The following is an 18,983-nucleotide window of genomic DNA, read 5'->3' on the forward strand; positions in this document are numbered from 1 at the left end:
GATGGGATTTCCATGTTTTATGCATCGAAAATTTGAAACATGTGCACATTTTCAAAGCTGAAACATTTTTTGCCACACATGACTCAAATCAATCCAGCAGAACATCCACATCGATTCAAACAATCGTTGCGAAGTTATGAACTGACATGATACCAGAGAACGTAGAAGGTCCAACAACGACGGACAAGCGTGTGAACTGTTAAAAGCTAACAAAATGCGATGAGTGCATTTCACCACAGCTAGCTAAGAAGGAGAAATCTTAACAGTGGCGCGTGAACAGAGCTGAGCATTTAATGAAAATTATGCTCAGAAACATGCATTGCTATTACAGACGTATGTTGGCCTTTTGATTATATTTTTATATACTCACATGCCATCATGTTAATTGACGTGATTATCATTATGCGTATTTCTATGAATATATGCATAATTTATATCATTCTAATTAAATTATGCTATTTTCAAAACAATATTTGTAGTTAATGTGCAATTAAGAGTTATTTATTAAAATATTTCTTATGTTTGAGAATATATGTATGTATGTATTATAATTTCATATGTATGTATAGGTATATGAGATACTATCATAATATCATAAAAACTTAATATACATATTACAATAATATGTCATTTAATTTTGATACGCATCTACATATCAGCGCATAATTACATATGCACATATGTATGTAAGTACAATTCAAATTCAAATCGTAATATCATTTATCAGTAGAAAGTGTGCGCATATGTGTACGACGTTGCCGAACAAATAATATATGTATACCAACCAACATACAAATATGAGTACACATGTAAATACATATGTGCGCATGACATTCCCACACAAATAATGCATACACAACATACATACTTATACATATTTACGTTCACATGTAGATATGTCACCCGCAAAAACTACGAATATTGTTCTACAAAAACAACAATGGTTTCAAATAGCATCAGCAGCGTCACAAGTTAATATGGCAGCCAAGTCGATGCCCAAATTTGTAGAAAAACACACAACAACAATATTTTCATTCATGAACGCAAGCATACTTTTAACAGGCAAACTTGCTTCATTCATAAAAACAAATACCATTACATCTCCCCGAGCATGCCTTTGCCAACAAGCGTCTTTTCGCGACGATGGAAAAGCTAAAAATCATAAATTGAACAATTTCTGATATTTGTATGAAAAGGAAAAAGCGACAACTCCGCAAATATAAGTATAGAATAAAATTGACAACATAGTTTATTTGTCGATTTTCAAGTCAAGAAATGTGTCAAAGAAAATATTCAATATGCCTCTGATTTATGTGTACAGTGATTCCCGGTTAAGTAGTACTCCGCTTAAATGAAAATCATCCCTCTTAACTGCCTATATCTTGCTTCATCTCACGGTTTGTTTTTTGAAATACATAGAAATTATTGTTTTAAGTACCACTCGATTAAGTATCCGCACTCGCTTATGTGCCATATTAAATTTTTTTTTTTAACAAACCACAAAATGCTGTATCTTTGGTTGTGGCACATAACCGGGATTGACTGCATTTGTCAAGGAATGTACAAAATATTGTTACGCGGCTTGCAAAAATCTGAGTCGACATGTATGCAAGCTCACACACAAACATACATATCGACGTTGGTTTGTAAGCGAAGCTGCTACAGCGGCAAGGGAAGCAGTGGCAATTGGCGATCGTTCGTTTGTGTTTTCGGCACAGCTCGGATTTTCTACCAACAACACAATGTTGTGAAGCTTTGTCGTCGCGTTATTCTTTCGACACATTGACTTTTTGACATGAAAGCAAAAAATATGAGCTTCGCCATTGGTTGTCCGCGTCAACGTAGATTTCGCATGAAGCATTGAGTGTACATATTTACATACATACATATGTTGCATGTAGACAAATTTACAAACATTATGCGTATGGTCTGTCATATTTGTTTACATGCACACATAATTACATATATATGGACAAATGTGCGACCGCTTGGTCTTTTAACATGATATCGAAAAGTTTAATGACCAAAGCAAATATTTATTTAAGTATATAAATATACAATTGTATATCGTACCAAACCTATATAAAATGCATATTTAGGTAGTAATATAAATCTTATTGAATTATATATTTGCAAAGATTTTATGGAATTCATCATAAAATAGCTCAATCTTAAAATATATACATACATATGCATGTACACACTTATGTGTTTTCATAACAAATATATGTAGATATGTATACCGATATATAAATTATATGCAGCATCGTTTGCGCATAGTAAAAAAGGGAATCTGTAAGCGTACATTCCTTAACATTGGAATTGTGATTATTTTTCTCATTTAACACTGAAAATGCTCAATTCTGCTATTTTCGTGTCCCCTGATGTTAAGTGGTGAAATGCGCTAATAATTTTCTGTGGTGAAATGCACTCATCCAAAACAGTAAATATCCCAAAATTGAAATATCCCTAAATTCTCGACATCGTGAACCTTCTCTATGATAGACGTTCTCTGATGATACGATTTGAACCGAAGCCATACCGTTTAGGCGATCGTGATAGCCGAAGAACAGATTGTTTGTGTTGCATCAGATCAGTTGACGCTGGCGGGTACTCGAATTGATCAACAATGTTGTTTATGATGAACTGAATTGACTTAATTGAGTTTTTGGCACGACTGTTTGTTTTGATTTAATTATATTCGTTGCAGCTCTCTGGTAAGCACATCATAATTTATTCTATCATCATTTGTTATTGTGCTAAACGTTAAAAGATTTTTCAATTTAATTTTTGGAAAATCGTCAATCTCGCTATTGATCAGGCTTAAACTAGGTCCTTTATCAATTAATGCAATAATTCTTTTCATTTATTTTAATTTTTATTTTAGGTAATGATTTCAAGGCTGGTTTATAAAAAAAAATTCTCTGTTAATATCAATTCGTGAGAATACTACCTGGCCTTGCCTACTCGAACATAAGCAATTTTTGCTATGCTGTGAATTAGGGTGTCCTGCCAATTGTGGGCTCCTTGAACTATATTGAATATTGTCTAATTCCATAGGTTCGCTTTGGTTTTGTTTTAATTTATTATTATGACCATAATTTTGTCTATATTGATTGGGTTGGTTTTGACAAAATTTGCTCTATATTTCCTTTTGTGGTCTTTGAGAATTGTCTGAATTTGGTTTGTAATTATTACTATATCTTCCGCTAATATTTTATTTATATTGGCCTGATATATAATGACTAATATAATTTTCATATACATATCTTATTATACGAACCTTGATTATCTTTATTTCGATAATTTGTGTTACATCTTTGCCCGGGATCAGATTGTCTATTATTATATTTTTCATCGAGCTATCTCATTATACTCTCGCAACAAAGTTGTTAAGGAGAGTATTATAGTTTTGTTCACATAACAGTTGTTTGTAAGTCCCAAAACTAAAAGAGTCAGATATAGGGTTATATATACCAAAGTAATCAGGGTGACGAGTAGAGTTGAAATCCGGATGTCTGTCTGTCCGTCCGTCCGTCTGTCCGTCCGTCCGTCCGTGCAAGCTGTAACTTGAGTAAAAATTGAGATATCATGATGAAACTTGGTACACGTATTCCTTGGTTCCATAAGAAAGTTAGGTTCTAAGATGGGCAAAATCGGCCCACTGCCACGCCCACAAAATGGCGGAAATCGAAAACTTATAAAGTGTCATAACTAAGCCATAAATAAAGATATTAAAGTGAAATTTGGCACAAAGGATCGCATTAGGGAGGGGCATATTTGGACGTAATTTTTTTGGAAAAGTGGGCGTGGTGCCGCCCCCTACTAAGTTTTTTGTACATATCTCGGAAACTACTATAGCTGTGTCAACCAAACTCTACAGAGTCGTTTTCTTCAGGCATTTCCATATACAGTTCAAAAATGGAAGAAATCGGATAATAACCACGCCCACCTCCCATACAAAGGTTATGTTGAAAATCACTAAAAGTGCGTTAACCGACTAACAAAAAACGTCAGAAACACTAAATTTTACGGAAGAAATTGCAGAAGGAAGCTGCACCCAGGCTTTTTTCAAAAATTGAAAATGGGCGTGGCCTCGCCCACTTATGGACCAAAAATCATATCTCAGGAACTACTATACCGATTGCAATGAAATTCGGTATAAAATATTTCCTTAACACCCTGATGACATGTACGAAATATGGGTGAAATCGGTTAACAACCGCGCCTTCTTCCAATATAACGCTATTTTGAATTCCATCTGATGCCTTTTCTGTATAATACGAGTATATACATTAGGAATGATGATAGCGGAATAAAACTTTACAAAAATACGGTATTTGAAAAATATGTAAATGACGTATAATGAAATCTCGATTATCACTTTATCATGCGAGAGTATAAAATGTTCGGTGACACCCGAACTTAGCCCTTCCTTACTTGTTTTTGTTTATTTTTTTCCTATAAGTTCCTAATAAAGTTTAAAAAACAACTATAACTTTAAAGTCCAAACTGTTTTCAATTAGGCAGACAATAGCGTGGCCAGTGCATCCCTTTTTGCTTTTGCCTCCCTTTGTCCCGATGTAGTCGTATCTTCGACTATTTGGGGCTCAGTATGTGCTTTCCTTCATCTATTTCATCGACTAAGTAACCTTCATTTTCAATTATTATGTGCCATTGCATGCCATTGTAATTAATTGTGGCATATATGGACGTTGAGCTTCGATGTATTTGAGAATTCTAATTTTTTTTTTAAACAAAAAAATGCCTGTTCCACAACAACGCGAGTTGAAGACAGAATCACATTGTATTTTGACTGCATACGTGTTAAGAACCCGTTATCACGATAGGGCACCATAAGGAACAATTCTAATGGATACCCTCCATCGCCCAACAAATGGTAATTAGAATAGATTTTAATCTCCTTGCTAATTATAGCTTTCCTGACAGAGCTCCTTTGCCAAACTGATACGTCGTGGCATGCACCTGGACAGCCGATAAATACATCTATAAACCTCATTCGACAATCTACAATAGCCTGAAAAAAAATTTCCAGTTAATAATTATTATCATGCAAAAAAGTTAATTTTTTACATGTGTAATGATTGAATACGTTCCCTTTCGGTTGCGATAGCTGATTTCATCTTTGATTGGCTGCGAAATTGGAATATGCATGCGACGGAACGCATCCAATTACAAAAGGAAAAGGATTATACCGCAGGTTTGTAAATTCTTCATTTACTTGTTTTTGTTCCGCTGCAGTTTTGGGAAATTTGATTACATCTCCCTTCAAGCGGCAAATCATTTTAATTATTTTCAGAAACACCTTATATGCGAGGCCAGCTGCCACACCAAACCGATCGCTGACATCTCTGAAAGAGCAATTATTGCTTAGCTTCCAAATTGTTATTTGTAAAGCTTTTTTCAACGTTATTGCTATACGTCCAGTTTCATTTGAATTCCACCAAGGCTTAATCGCAATCTGCAACTTTTTTAGATTTGGGGTATTAGTTTTATCAACTTACTCAATACTCTACGTATTTTATAATAAATACCTGAAATGTACTTTTCTTCATTCGAAAATGAGAATAAAATTCATCGTCTTCCATGCTTTCGATAACCTTACAAACATTTTTGGTTTTTGGAATTCTTCTCCGTGAATTTTCACTAGCTAATAATGCTAAACGACGGCGTTTTGTTTTGTTTATTATATTTTTGATAACACTGTTGCTTGATTCTCTATTATCAGCCAATTTCGAGGCTGTTTTCAAAAGAATACAGCAATATTCCTGCACATTCATTTAAAAAAACTTTGTTGTCGAATATGATAATGTTAGTGATGCAAGGTACCAATCTTTTGCGCATTCATAAATGCTGTAAAATGCCAACAATTTATTTGACAAAGCAGTGTTGCCATGCAATAATGCTTTGCATTGTAAATGAATTTCTTTACTGTGTTGCATTGCAAACTGCGTTTATGAAGTCAGCCTTGCTTATAAGCAATTCTTTTGTTTTACAACGTTTAAAAAGTCAAATACACAAACACTTCTTATAAATACACATCTTATTGATCAACTTGAATTCGGGGAATACCAAAATTACAAGAACATAACGATTGGGTCATTATCAATAATTTTATGACTCATTAGTCGAAGCGAAGTTGAGCGTGTCGGTCGTGCGAAAGTTTTGAAGCATATTAAAAAAATACTTAAAAGGTAAATTTGAAAAAAAAAATACTTACACAGTTTTACGAACAAATAGTGAAGGAAAAAAATAGAAGTGAAAAAATTAGAAAATATTTTTCTATTGTACCGCAAGATTTTTTTGCTTGTGCAAGTTGCTTATAAGCAACTTTGGACGTTTAGGTCATACAAATATTAAAAAGAGTAAAGCACGAAAAGGGCTGTGTAATGAAGACATACAGCAGATTTTGAAGATAGACTGGGACAAAACTTCTGATGAAGAGGGTTGAAGACGACGAAGAGTTTTTGAGAAGTATTTGAAAGTGTTTTTAGAAAATGGTGAAGAATTAGAAATCGATATACTAAAAAGTCCCTCCAACCAAGAAGTTTCTAAAAGAGCAGTAAATATGGATGACTTTATTATTGAAAAAATTGATGTTTCCCAATTGAAATGGAGAAAAAGACCAATCGACTTTCAATCATCAATCAAATTGATTGTGGAACAGACCAATATGTATTCCCTCCAAGTGTCCGGCATTGAAATCAATTGCTCAAATGATGACATTCGTCGATTTCTTGGAGTTTTGTTGCTAAAGCTAAAGCTAATTCTTCAGCATTTGCTAATAAAATTAATGAATAATTTCTTCTCTCGTCCATATTAACTCAAAATTTCGTTATTTGTAATAACAGTCATTATTTGGCATATGTTTTATGTATGAGTTTTACGATGACGTTCCTAAACGTCATTTATATGCAAAGCATTTATTTGCAACGCAGAGTTGCGTTGAAAATCAGCTTTGCATTTCATACGCATTTTTTCGAGTTATGCATCGCAACTTGCGTTTAGGAAGTCGGCCAGTTGTTCTGGTTTTATAAATACGGCATCGTCATTTCTCTTACCAAACTATCCAACGACAATTTTCATCATATCGCTTTGAGTTGGGGGGTTCTTCAACAACATGACGGCGTTTCGAACTAGACGCTTCTGAGAAAGAAAGTGAATTCGGAGTTGAGTCGGTTTCTACATTTTGAATAGAACTAGACTCATTTTCCCCTATTCTTTTGCGTAGAACTGGATAACACCGGCGTAGCGGTTAAGAGCTTAGTTGCGATATCCATGTAGAATTTTATAAGTGGCATATGCTTGATTTTTGGATTAACGATTTTGAGATGTATCCGATACATAAGCCAGGAATTTATAAATTTCTACTGTGCTTAGGTTCCAGCGAAATATTTTCATGTACCACTTGTTGGAGCGATGTTTCACTTTATACGGCTCCATTTGCATGTCGGCAAGATCAACTCCTCCCATGTGTTTATTATATTTTGAAACAATAGCTGGTCTCGGAACTTCCAGAAATTTTTTTTAATTTTCAATCCCCATTTGCGGGGTTTAACTGGGTTTTACTGCTTGAAGGATGATCTTCCTAAAATATGCAATTAACGTGATATCCAAAAGCTTTTATTTATTGCATTTGCATACCTCTGAACTTACTTTTATATGCTATGACCTGCTCATCAATGCTTTGGTGTTCCTCTTGAGGTAGATTGTTGAATTTTCCTTTGAGCAACGATAATAGTGGACGAATTTTGCATAATTTGTCATAATTATTATCGCTTTTAGATGGTTGTTTCGACTTATCAAAAAAATTTATAAATTTCTTTATTTTCTCAAAATTTTCCATTCTAAAAACCGCTTTAGCTAATTCTTCAAATATTAAGTTAATAAAAAAACTAATTGAAAAAAAAAGAAGCGGCAGTTTTTATTAAGGACTTTAAATTAAACGAGAAGAAAGGTGGTGAAAAATAAAAACTTTTGTGGATCTATTGTATTGATGGAAGACGATATATTTTATTCCCATTTTCGGATGCGAAGAAGCACGTTCAAGGTAAGTACACAATTGAATTTCAAATATGGATAACATAAAACGTGTTCGCTGCAATTTCATAGGCTGATGACTATGCTACAACCAATGTGGACCGAATCATCAACAGGTCGTACTGCAGTTTCCATGGAAAAGGCATTGTATTTGACAATTTGGAAGCTTGCCAATAATACATCATTTCGACAAATTAGTGACAGATTTGATGTAGGAATGGGCGCCACTTATAGAGCATTTATTAAAATCCTCAAACTTATATGTCGTCTAAAATTAACAATAATAAAATTTCCAACTATTACTGCAGCTCAAAAACAGATCGCTGATGGGTTTTCTCAACGTCGCCACAATATATTTCCTTTTGTATTAGGATGCATTGATGGAACGCACATTCCCATATCACAACCAAAAAATGATGCAATAAGTTTCTATAACAGAAAAGGCACGTTTTCCATCATTGCACAGGTAATTACACATGTATACTCATCTCTTGTCAAATTATAATAAGCAATTTGTATAGGCCATTGTTGACAGCGATATGAAATTTCTGGACGTCTTTGTCGGCTGTCCTGGACGATGTCATGACGCATCAGTGTGGCAAAGGAGCCCATTTCGTAGAGCACTAGTAAGCGGTGAATTAAAAATTCCACCAAATCACCACTTCTTAGGCGACGCAGCTTATCCGCTAGAAACGTTTCTCATGGTGCCATATCGGGATAATGGTTTTTTAACATCGCAGCAGAGCAAATTTAACACTATTTTAAGCACTAACCGAGTTTTTGTTGAACAGGCGTTCGGGATATTAAAACAAAAGTTCAGAATTTTAAAATTTATTGGTGTACAGCTCGCTCATATTCCAAAAATTATTGTATTAACGTGCATGATAATACATAACGTGATTATAATGAAGGTCAGCAAAACATTGATTGCATAGAATTGGACGAAGAGGAGGCCCAAACATCTGAAGTTAGTGTTCCATCATTGCAAAGAGATGAAGCCCAACAAAAACGAAATGCCCTGGCAGCGTTGTTTTCAAGTTGAATTAAACGACAATTCTAAAATAAAAAACACAATTTGAATAACATGAACATAAATGTATTTTATTTCATAAGATAGGAACTTTCAAAACTATAACATATATACATATATATATATATTTCTTATAATTATATTATAGTAATTATTTATATTATTTATAAACTATCCTGGGTTTTAAAATAAAGCCCGTAGTTGCTTTAATTCTTTAAGTTTTTCTTTTTCAACTTCAAGTCTTTCACTTTCTATTTTTATAAGCTTATTTATAGCTTCGTTTTCCTTTTCAGATTCTTTCTCTAAGAATTCGATTACGTCATTTCTCTTTCTTTTAACTGATGTTGTAGGTGTTACATCCATTCCGTCAACTGTTGCTGTGGTGGAAGGACTTTCCAATGAAATTATAGAATACTCGGTCATTTCTAGTGGCACTTCAATACTAGAACGACTCCCAAACACTTCATCGATTTCACTAAAATATTCCCAATTTGATGCTGCTTCGAAAGAAGTACTGTTTCTTTTCTTTATACGCTTATAAGTCCCCATTATGTTGAGAAAACACCTCGTTATTTCATCTCTTGAAAATGGAAACGAGCTCTCAACGTCCCTCATTTCCCTTAAAATCGACTCCCAAATTGTATTTCTCTTTTTTTTTTGCCGGAAAATTCTGTTTCTTGGCGAAGCCTTGTTGTTATTAATAATTTCTTCCGCCCGTGTGTCCACTTTTTTTCTCTATAATATAAGATAAAACGAAATGATAACACAATTTAAATTAGTTACAATAACTAAAAATTATTTACTCTGCCATTGTCTGTTCTGCATACCAAATAAAATTGATGCACGCTTTAAACATCTGATGCGTTTAAAACTGAGTTGCCAACTAATTAGGAACATTAGGCGTTGCCAGAAAATTTAAGTATGACTTTAGGAACTATATGCATTGTAAATATGCATTGCAACCTGCGTTTAGGAAGTGGACCACTTTCTCAAACTGCTTAAAATGTGGTGTTCATCTATGCTGCAATACGCACAAGAACTGTTTTTTATCTTATCACACTTAAAATACAAAACAAACATATATTGTATATATATGATAAATAAAGAGATTATATTTTTTTCTTTGCATGTTTTTATATAACTCAAATACTGCCCTAAATGCCCAAAGTTGCTTATAAGCAACTTTCAATATCTTTTGATCAGATCACGCTAGAGAGTGTGTTAATGGCAGTTAATTGAGCCATTTTAAGTCAGAAAATCGAGAAAAACAAATTTACTGGTAGGTGGTTTAGGTGCGGTCCTGAAATGGTTAAGAGGACTCCTTGAGTCATCTCTTTTATAGTATTTACCAGTAAGCTGTCTATGTTGCTCAAGACAATATAACTGTCACCCTATAGTATACTGTCAGTTCGTCCGACTTATATTTAATGTTTTGTACTTCACGCATAAGTTAATTTACCGAACTTACCTTAAGGTTTCCAATCCTTTTATAAAATTGGTGCGGTTCTACCTCTGCTCGATATCTCAGCTTCTGTGTTTCTTTTATTAGTTGTCAGTTTTCCGGTTGAGGTATGTTGATAATTGTGCTTTTCGCTTCTTCCTGGATGGTCCTGTAGTACGCAGATCGTACTCCTTCCTTCTGTGACTCGATATCGCTCGTTGTAGATAGCAGGTATTCAATGCTACTAAAAACGTGTATATCGTTGTATCTCCCGTCCCCGTAAATATACACAGGTCGTTGACTGTTTTTTATAAGGGCATGTCTACTGCCATTACTACTTCCTTCGTTCCGGTTTCTTAGTTCTTAAAAGGCTTGCCGCATCAGTTCCAGCTGTTGTTTTCTGCGAGCAAGTTCCTCTACAAGATTCACCGCTACCATCTGAGTATGCTCACTTTCCATATGTCTTCACAACATTTTTTTATAGATGTTTTGGTAAATTAACGCCTTTTAATTTTTTTAGGTCGTTTTCACTACAAAACTTTTCTTTTATATTTTGTTATATTTACATATAGTTACATTACTTTTTCCAAAGTAATTTCACAATAAATGTTCACTGCATCTTCGGTGGTGTTTATATTTGGGTTTATTGGTGTTTTTTTTATATCTAATTAAATTCTGCAGGGTTTGATCAACTCCTGAGTTGGCTACAGAATCGCAGAAATATTATAGGGAATTATATAAAATATAACGGTTTTCGCGGGGAAAATTTTTTTTGTTTTTCTGAACACTGTTCGTTTCACTGAATCCTTATAACACTTTTCAAAGGATCCTACCAATTTTATATTTCACTCGTGCTCAAACGATTTTAAAAATTAACACCGAATTAAACCCCAAAGAGATATTAGTTGGTTTGGATGGTTGGATCAGTCTAAGTTTTCAATTTATTAATTACTAGGGGACCCGTCCACTAATAACTTTGGCTGCTACATAGATAAAACTACTACTACCATCTATGTATATCATTTCTATTAATTGGATTATAACTATAAGCTTATGAGATAGCATTTTTATTAAGCAACTTGTGTTAGTTTACAAAAAAATGGATCATAAAGCATTTCGTGTGTTAAAAAAGCATTGCTTTTTTTGGGAAAATACTGTTGAATTTGGGCTCAGGGAAATCCGCCATTGAAAAGATATTTGCTAAGCTGGAAACAGGCGAAATGAGCAAAGTAGGTGCCTCGCAAGTTCATAATCCAACAAAAACAACGAATAACTGATTCTGAGAAGTGTTTAAGTGTTCTCTAATCGGAATAAAGCCGAGATTTTTCGTCGGTGATAGAAACATAGCTCCATCATTTCCCACTGGAGTCCAATCGACAGTCATTCTAGCGGACTGTACATGATGAACCGGTTCTCAGGCGTGGAAAAACGAAAAAGGAGGCTGGAAAGGTTATCATATCAGTCTTTTGGGATGCACGTGGTATAATACATACATACTCAACGACTTATTACTGAGCCAGTTATAATATATTTCACTGCGTATTTGGTTGCAGCTCTTTTCTTCTATTTCAAATATTTAGCAAATGTATGTATTTTTGAGAAGACTATATTTAAAATTGTACGCATATATTCAAATGATTCTTACAAACGTGAATTTTGAACAAATGCTTATTATTTGAAATATAATTTTTGTATTTATGAGTTGTATTAAACTTTGACATAAAGAGATAAAAGGTATCCTATGTCCTTACCCTGGTTCTAAGCTACCCCTCCACCAATTTTCAGCCAAATCGGTTCAGCCGTTCTTAAGTTATAAATGGTGCAACTAACACAACTTTCTTTTATATATGTATGTATATAGATATAGATGTGAGGTTTATCTATTGTTTTTGTTTTTGTTATTTTTTTTTTGAAGTTATACTTCTTATACGAGTTCGGAAAAGGTTGCGATAGATTCAGGTTGCGCAACCTTGCTCAATATGAATCTACGCAACCTTGTCTGCGAAGATGTTCGAGCAGCAAGCGAAGCGGTGACAATCGGCGATCGTTTGTTCGTTTCTTTCGGCACAGCTCGGCTTTTCTACCAACAATACAATGTTGCCATGCTTGTGCTGTTGTTGTTTTTGTAGAACAATGCTTCAATTTTTGGTTGGTGACATATTCAATTAAAAATAAATTCTGTTGGGATTCGAACCTATGTGCTCGTCGTAACTTTTCAAGCGCTTACCACCAACACTACCATTTACATTTGTATTGCGTTGTCCTAATTATGGTTTGGTTATGCATGAAAAAAATATACAATGGATCGCCGATTGTTATCTTTCCTTGCTGCTGCCGCATATGTATGACGAATTATATCGTTTTCATTTCTGCGAATTCTCATTTTATGTGACAGTTGAAATACTCTGCGTTGGCCGTTGAAAAATTATTCATTTTCTGTAGTTAGTCTTCATTTACATTTTTGGAAATCGACCCGCAATGACGAAGTTGTTTTATCTGACAGCATTTATTCAGAATTATGCTGTTTCTTCGAAAATCGTTCGCTTACAACGGATAAAACGACTTCTGAGTGGTGATTTTAATGAATAAATTCCTTTTGGTTGAAATGCTCTGCGTTGGCCGTTGAAAAGTTAAGACTATACTTCTCAGGATCATTCATTCCTTTCATTTCTTCAAAGAAATTAATGACATTTAGAAATATGCATATTTGCATTATTTCGTTGTCATTTCCATATTCGTAGCAATAGAATTTCTATGGCATAAGTAAAGTAATGGCCGCCGATTGTCACCCCTTGCCGCTGTAGCAGCTTCGCCTACAAACATGCGTAAATATGTATGTACGTATACGTATGATCGTGAATCTATATCGACGCAGATTTTTGCGAGAAGCACCAGAAAGTTGTGCAATTTATGATTTTTGGCTTTTGCCATCGTCGCGAAAAGACGACTTGTTGGCAAAGAAAGATGATTACGCTGCATATTCTCTTCCGCAACGAAGAGACAGAACTACTTTTCTTGCCAAAGTTCCTTCATTTAGACTTTGCTTTATTCTTCATTTTATGTGCATAATAAATTTATAAAATGCGAATTTAAGTTTTCTAGTTTTCTTTCATACAAAATGATATGCATTTCTTGGAATATCACTAAGACGTATAACTTCATCAGCACGTAGGGACTCCACGCACCTTTTTTTTAAAGAAATGAAATATTCTAATGATTCCTACAAACATGAGTTTAGAACAAATGCTTATTATTTGAAATATGATTTTTGTATTTATGAGTTGTATTATACTTTGACACAAATAGATAAAAGGTATCCTAAGTCCTTACCCAGGTTCTCTCCACCAATTTTCAGCCAAATCGGTTCAACTGTTCTTCAGTTATAAATGGTGTAACTAACAACAACTTTCTTTTATGTTGTATATGTACATATATAGATAATCATTCAAGTTAATAGTGCAATGAATTATTGCTTGCAAATCATAATTACTTATTTTGGAAGAAAATATGCATTTACTTATAAATCATATTTAGTTAAATGCTGACTAAAGATAATAACCTCATATGTAGCTTAATAGGTTATTCAGATTATAGAAAATGTTGTGAACAAAATGATTTCGTTTTGTATCATTTATATGTATTGATTTTTGCAATAGCAATGGAAATGGTCTCATATTACAAATTTATTGATTTCCCGTTGTTCTATTAATTTAATTAAAAAATTCAACAATTTTATCATATTTAATGTTTTTTGTTAGTCAGATATGTAACTCGAGCGTCTAAAATACTGGAGACGTGTCTTCCGTCTATTACAACGTGATCGATCGCAGTTTTTCGCCGAGAAACCAGAAAAGTTTTACACTGTTGGACTAATGTCTCTAGCGGAAAAATGGGAAAAAGTGGTCGACCAAAATGGCACATATTTGGTTCATTATAAATATAAAAAAAATTAATTTGAAGTTTGATTACTTTTTCAACTACCCAATATTTAAATGTATACAGGTTTCACAAACTTATGTATATTTTGTTAAACTGACTTTTTTTAATCGTTCCAATAAACGTATTTTGTGATAGTCAGTTTTACTTTACCGTACCGTTTAGTTATTTATGCTGACGATTACTTTTTTTTGAAAATTATTCAAAATTTTTAATTTGTAATTTAATATGTAGGATCCATGGTAGGGTATAAAATTACAGGCAGAATCTATCTCGTCTGTATCTATAAAGTACGCTTCTATATTTTTGCAATAAAAGGAGAGCACGAAACGGAATTGTTAATGGACAGGTATTTCTCTTATGCAAATTTGTTTGGTATGTATAAGATTGTTGTAAATCGATATGCATTCATATATTTAAATTTACGTATGATTTATTTATTTTGCTCACTCTTCCTGTTATATTTTCGATTTGCCTTCGCTTCGCCCAATCCTGATTATTGCTTTATTAACGCTTTCAGGACCGCACCTAAACCAACTGTCAGAAAAATGTTTGAATTTCTGACTTAAAATGTCTCAATTAACTAATAAAAAGGTTTGCTTGATCCGGGCAAAAAATATTGAAAGTTGCTTATAAGCAAATTGGCGTTTGAACTAACGATTTGAGATAAATCCGATACAGGAGCCAGGATTTGATAATTACTGTGCCAAGGCTCTAGTGAAATATTTTCAAGTACCACTTATTGGAGCGATGTTTCACTTTATACAGCTCCATAAGCATATCAGCAATATCAACACCTCCCATAACAATAGCGATCCCCTGCCAAGCCTTTTCAAGTCTGATTCAGACTTTAGTTCACACTTTCCCATTCGACTTTTTTGGACCGTGGACATATGAAAGGCAAGTCATAAATATATCCTGACGAGCCAGCGCCCATGAACATTTTCAGTTCCCATTTGTAGGGCTTAGCGGGGCTTTGAGCAACGATAATAGTGGACGAATTTTACATAATTTGTTATAATTATTATCGCTTTCAGATGGCTACTATATTTTCTCAAATTTATTTCCTGGCATCGAATCTGTTATTGTGGTTACTTTGAGCTCTTGGGCCACTCTAAATACTGGCAGCTGTACTACTCCTAAGAATAACAAAACTCCAAGAAATCGACGAATATCTTCATTTGCGCAATTGAGTTTACTGCCGGACTCTTAGAGGGAATACATATTGGTCTGTTCCACAATCAATTTGATTAAAGCATCATCGAAAAACGGGTTGAGATATTGATTTGGCTTATTTACTATGCTAATGTCTTCTGCGGACTCTTTCCAAGTAACGTTGAACGTAGATTGGTCTCTTCCTCCACTTCAATTGGGATACATTAACTTTTTCACTAATTATGTGCTCAATATTTTCAAAATTTCTTGGTTCTAAAATATCAATTTCAAATTTGTCACCCTTTTCTAAAATCTCTTTCAAACCTTTCTATAGAAGCTCATCGTCGTCTTCATCGGAACATTTGTCCCAGACTATCTTCAAAATCTGCTTTATGCCTGCATCACACAGCCCTTTTCGTGCTTTATTCATTCTCAGCGTTTGAAAAGCTATGCTACTCCCGTATCCTTTCATTTTGCTATTGCTACCGCTCTCACTTTGACGGGAGCCATAGCAGAACAATGTAAAAGTACATATGTGCTCTGCTCTGCTCGGAGTTTTGTTAGGTGAAAAACTATACACACGCTACACATCCGAGAGCTACCGCTACGCCAGAGCAGAGCACAGTACTTCATTTTTGGCTATTGCTACAGCTATATATTTTTACAGCATAGCAATAATTTTGCTGCTACGGAGTAGCAAATGAAAACCCTGTTCAGTTTAATATTTGTATGACCTAAACGCCCAAAGCTGCTTATAAGCAACTTGCATAAACAAAAACATCTACCATATTCCAATATTTTCTAATTTTTTCACTTTTATTTTTTTATTTCACTACTTGTTCGTAAAAATGTGTAATTATTTTTTTGCAATTTACCTATTGAGTATCTAATTATTTTTTATAATCTGCCTCAAAATTCATGATTGATCATGATATAACCGTTATGTTGTTTTTTTTTTTTATTCCCCGGTTTTGTGTATCTGACTCTTTAAATGATGTCAAACATAGAATTTGCTTATAAGTAGCTTTGTGGCTGAAAGGGTTAAGCATAAGGGGTATTGTCGAAAAATAAATATTACAAATAAATACTTGAATTTGTACTGACCTTTGTGTTTAATAGATAGTATATTTGAATGCGCAAAGGTAAGTATAGAAGGCAGGGAATTTTTATTTACTAATTATATAGTATATGTATCTGACAAAATCGCAAAATAAAGCCGCAACTTAAAACAGTTTGGTTTATTAAAATGTTAGACCACTTTGTTTTTTTCTTTTTTTGAATTATTTTTAAAGTTTTTGTGCTAAGAAATTGAAATCTTTTACGTATGTATGTGCATAAATGCATCATGAAATAAAAAGAAAAGCTAACGATACGATTCACTTTCTCCTTCATCAAGGATTTTTGAGGAGATAATATATGTGCGTGTGTGTCTGCGGGTATTCGGCCTTTGATGACAATTCCTTCTTCTCCGATCAGTATGTTGAGCTGAGTCGAGTTAGCCATGTCTAGTCCTTCAGTTTTTATACTCTCGCAACAAAGTTGCTAAGGAGAGTATTATAGTTTTGTTCACACAACGGTTGTTTGTAAGTCCTAAAACTAAAAGAGTCAGATATAGGGTTATATACTTATACCAAAGTGATCAGGGTGACGAGTAGAGTTGAAATCCGGATGTCCGTCTGTCCGTCCGTCCGTGCAAGCTGTAACTTGAGTAAAAATTGAGAAGGTTAAATTCGAAGATGGGCAAAATCGGCCTACTGCCACGCCCACAAAATGGCGAAAACCGAAAACCTCATAAAGTGTCATAACTAGCTATAAATAAAGATATTAAAGTGAAATTTGGCGCAAAGGATCGCACTAGGGAGGGTCATATTTGGACGCAGTTTTTTTTTTTTGGAAAAGTGGGCGTGGCCCCGCCCCCAATAAGTTTTTTGTACATATCTCGTAACTACTATAGCTATAGCTATGTCGTTTCCTTCAGGCATTTCCATATACAGTTTAAAAATGGAAGAAATCGGATAATAACCACGCCCACCTCCCATACAAAGGTTATGTTGAAAATCACAACAAGTGCGTTAACCGACTAACAGAAAACGTCAGAAACACTAAATTTTACGGAGGGAATGGCAGAAGGAAGCTGCACCCAGGCTTTTTTTAAAAATTGAAAACGGGCGTGGCGTCGCCCACCTATGGACCAAAAACCATATCTCAGGAACTACTATACCGATTTCAATATAATTCGGTACATAATATTCTCCTAACACCCTGAAGACATGTACGAAATATGGGTGAAATCGGTTAACAACCGCGACTTCTTAATATAACGCTATTTTGAATTCCATCTGATGCCTTCTCTGTATAATATATAGATTAGGAACCAATGATGATAGCGGAATAAAACTTTACACAAATACGGTATTTGAAAAATATGTAAATGACGGATAATGAAATCTCGATTATCACTTTATCATGCGAGAGTATAAAATGTTCGGTGACACCCGAACTTAGCCCTTTCTTACTTGTTAAGATATCGTTTTGAAATTTTGTAAACGTCATTTTCTCTTCAAGAAGCTGCTCATTTGTTGGAACTGCCGATATCTGACCACTATAACATATAGCTGCTATACAAACTGAACGATCGGAATCAAGTTCTTGTATGGAAAACTTTCACATTTGAAAATGTATATTCATCTTATTTTTTAAGATAATAATGTAATATACGAAGAAATTGTTCAGATCAGCTTCTTATAGAATACAGCTGCTATACAAACTGAACGCTCGGAATCTAGCGCAGGTATGGAAAACTTTTGCAATTGACAAGATATATTCACGAAATTTGGTATAGATTATTTTCTAAGGCAACAATGTGATCTCCGAAGAAATTGTTCAGATCGGTTTACAGCATATAGCTGCCATGCAAACTGAATGATCGGAATCAAATGCTTGCATGGGAAACTTCCTCATTTGACGATATATCTTTACGAAATTTGGTATGAGTTATTGTTCATAGAAATAATGTAATACCGGAAGAAATGTTGTGATCGGCTAACTATAGCATATAGCTGCCATAGAAACCGAACGATCGGAATCAAGGGCTTGTATGGAAAACTTACGCATTTGACGTGGTATCTTCATAAAATTTGGCACGGATTACTGCTTAAGGTAATAACATAATCTCCGAAAAAATTGCTCAGATCGGATTACTACAGTTACTAAAAGAAACGCACCTGTGAAGGGTATATTAACTTCGGTGCAGCCTGTTTTTGGCACGAAATTTTACGAAGATATTCTTTTGAAAATATGTTTTTTTGTAACACCACTTTTTGTTTTACTAAAACGTTTTTGTCAGCAAAATTTTTTTCT

The 18,983-nt window shown here is 34.2% G+C and overlaps 1 protein-coding gene and 2 long non-coding RNA genes across 3 annotated transcripts in view; all 3 read left to right on the forward strand.

Moving 5' to 3' along the window:
- Positions 1 to 18,983, forward strand: part of LOC126766567 (carcinine transporter) — a gene marked incomplete at its 5' end in the record, with an annotated part of 78,017 nt that overhangs the window by 25,531 nt on the left and 33,503 nt on the right. The window lies entirely within an intron of this gene.
- LOC126766563 (uncharacterized) overlaps positions 1 to 18,983 on the forward strand; it is a 64,272-nt gene that overhangs the window by 25,029 nt on the left and 20,260 nt on the right. The window lies entirely within an intron of this gene.
- On the forward strand, positions 6,155 to 9,125 carry LOC126766564 (uncharacterized). The gene is made up of 3 exons (XR_007668911.1): positions 6,155 to 6,215; positions 7,885 to 8,527; positions 8,583 to 9,125. It is a non-coding gene; the product is annotated as an uncharacterized LOC126766564 (long non-coding RNA).

This window comes from Bactrocera neohumeralis, unplaced genomic scaffold (assembly GCF_024586455.1).
Source record: "Bactrocera neohumeralis isolate Rockhampton unplaced genomic scaffold, APGP_CSIRO_Bneo_wtdbg2-racon-allhic-juicebox.fasta_v2 ctg169_1, whole genome shotgun sequence".
Taxonomy (NCBI): Eukaryota; Metazoa; Arthropoda; class Insecta; order Diptera; family Tephritidae; genus Bactrocera; species Bactrocera neohumeralis.